Here is a 2588-nt window from a genome sequence, read left to right as displayed (position 1 = left end):
ACACACACACACAAAACCCAATAATTCTATAACAATGACAACCAAAAACACACACACACACAAAACCTCCATACAAAACAACGATAAGCAACCCATCTACTTTCAGAGCCAAAATATATGCATTAGCAAAAATGTTTTAGCACTACTGGTGTAATTACAAAATTACACTACTTAACCCTGCTTGAATGTAAGAAATCATTTCTAATGAAAAATGAAAGCATGACTTCTACTTTTTCTTTCATCAACTGGTTAAAAAGATATCATGGAAAAGTCTGATTTACTAGAATTCAGTTAAATATTCCTTTTATCACAAATATTATTTAAGGAACAGCTGAAACTCTTGCACAATTAGGAGATCGGCAGGTATACAAAAGACAAGCATGAAATAAACTTGTAAAGATAAAACCAAGTTCTCAGATTTAAAATTTTATTTCTTTTTTTAAGACTTAGATTTTTAAAATTTACACTGGGAGTGGCATCATTTTGTGCTCCCACCTCCAGCTGTAAGCCCCTGGGAACTCAAGATAATTTTCCTAAAGTCTCAAATGATTATCAGTTCTGCATATCCAAAGTGCATCATTCCAGTTTGTCAAACACAGCACCTAACCATGAGGGATTCTGGGATAAACAAGGCAGAGTCCCTGCTCTAAACCAGCTACCATCTGCTGGGGAGGAATGATTCTCAAAAGCATGTGTTGGTCAAGGGTGTTAGGGGTCAATCAGATCAAGATCAATTCTTAGTCTAACCCAGCTAAGCTGTCCCAGTGGCCAGTCCCCAAAGGCAGGCACGACTGCAAGAAAAGGTGCAGTCTAAGACCCAGAAAAGCCAGGATTTTACACTTCTAAGAAACCAACACTTAAAATCTGAGCGAAAAAGACAGCTGGACTATCAGTCTGAAAAGCCAGCACCTGTGGGAAGTCTCTGCGCCTTTGGGCTGGTTCCTTCCTATGTCTTCCCACACCCCTCTCAAACATCTGGCTTAAAACTCAGCATTCATAAAACTAAGATCATGGTACCTGGTCTCATAACTTCATGGCAAACAGATGGAGAAAAAATGGAATCAGGGGCAGAATTTATCTTCTTGGGCTCCTAAGTCACTGCAGATGGTGACTGCAGCCATGAAATTAAAAGACCCTTGCTCCTTGGAAGAAAAGCTATGACAAGCCTATAGAGCGTTTTAAAAAGCAGAGGCACCACTTTGCAGACAAAGGGCCCTACAGTCAAAGCTACGGTTTTTCCAGTAGTCATGTACGGATATGAGAGTTGGACCATAAAGGAGGCTGAGCACCCAAGAACTGATGCTTTTCAATTTTGGTGCTAGAGAAGACTCTTGAGAGTCCCTTGGGCAGCAAGGAAATCAAACCAGTCAATCCTAAAGGAAATCAACCCTGAATATTCCTTGGAAGGAATAATGCCGATGCTGAAGCTCCAATACTTTGGCCACCTGATGTAAAGAGCTGATTCATTGGAAAAGACCCTGATGCTGGGAAAGATTGAGGGTACGACGAAAGAGAAGGGGGCTACAGAGGGTGAAATGGTTGGATGACATAACTGACCCAATGGACATGAATTTGAGCAAAGTCAGGGAGACAGTGAAGGACAGGGAAGCCTGGCCTGCTGCAGTCCATGGGGTCACAAATACTGGGGCATGACTTACGGACCGAACAACAGCAACAACAACCCCTCTGCGTTCTGTGTCTCCAGTGAACCTCCCGCTGTGGTCTCCTTTTTAGATAAGGTAACTGCCTGAAGTTGCAAGAATAACAGACTGGAAATCTGTTCAAGAAAACTGTTCAAGTTGAGGCTCCGCTTCCAACACGCCCCAAGTTCAGACAAGCCCTTTAACTTGATCCTTAATTCCAGCAGCTCAGTTTCCCCATTTGTTAAATAACCCAAGGTCAGACTAACTGCTCTTGATTGTTCAAAACTCACCTTACCCAGAAGCTCTTCTGCTGACCGCCAGATGTTTACTCTGCTACCTGAGTGAAGCCTCCAGAGGCGACGGTCTCTCCACTCCCCGGCTACTCCTCTCACCTCCACCCCTGTCCTCGTACCTACCAGTCCTGTCGTCTTAGGACACGGTGTTCAGGGCCCCCCGACCGGGCTGTGGACCACATCCATTCTCTTCTGTGGTCTATTTATAACCCACTCAGAACCAGTCTTTCTTCTATCCGGTCCATTCCCCAAAGTGCTGCGACAGCTATCAAAACACAGAGTAATCCCGTCGCTCCTCTGAAATGCCTTGTAGTGACGAGCAAACCTCCCGGCCCCGGAGCCCCCTTGCTGCCCGCCCTTCCCCGGCGGGGAGGGGAGGGGATTTGCACGGCCGGCTCCCCGGTGGGGCTACACTCACTGCAGCCCTCAGGGCGCGGCCCTAACGCCCGGGCTACGCCGGTCCACACCTTCCCGGTGTAACTCACACCTGAACTCTAGCACCCCGTTTCCCGATCTCTCTGCGCCTCACCGGGGCGAGACGCCCACCGCCCAGCCCGCGCGCACCGCAGCTACGAGGACGCCGGCGGCGGCGGCGGGAGACCAGGGCGGGGGTCGGGGGCGCGAGGAGAGTGGCGGCAACCCCTGCGCTCGC

The 2588-nt window shown here is 47.8% G+C and overlaps 1 protein-coding gene across 3 annotated transcripts in view; it reads right to left on the bottom strand.

Moving 5' to 3' along the window:
* GINS1 (GINS complex subunit 1 (Psf1 homolog)) overlaps positions 1-2588 on the bottom strand; it is a 17844-nt gene that overhangs the window by 14837 nt on the left and 419 nt on the right. Inside the window, exon 2 of one of the 3 annotated variants that reach the window (XM_010836531.1) lies at positions 1934-2201. The exons of the other annotated variants lie outside the window; for them this stretch is intronic. The gene's annotated coding sequence lies outside the window, so the exon portion shown is untranslated. The remainder of the gene's footprint in view (positions 1-1933; positions 2202-2588) is intronic. 3 annotated transcript variants of the gene reach the window in all.

The sequence above is a fragment of the Bison bison genome, unplaced genomic scaffold, assembly GCF_000754665.1.
Source record: "Bison bison bison isolate TAMUID 2011002044 unplaced genomic scaffold, Bison_UMD1.0 scf7180017864063, whole genome shotgun sequence".
Taxonomy (NCBI): domain Eukaryota; kingdom Metazoa; phylum Chordata; class Mammalia; order Artiodactyla; family Bovidae; genus Bison; species Bison bison.
The sequence above is the reverse complement of the archived record's forward strand: the minus strand, read 5'-3'. Positions and strand labels throughout refer to the sequence as shown.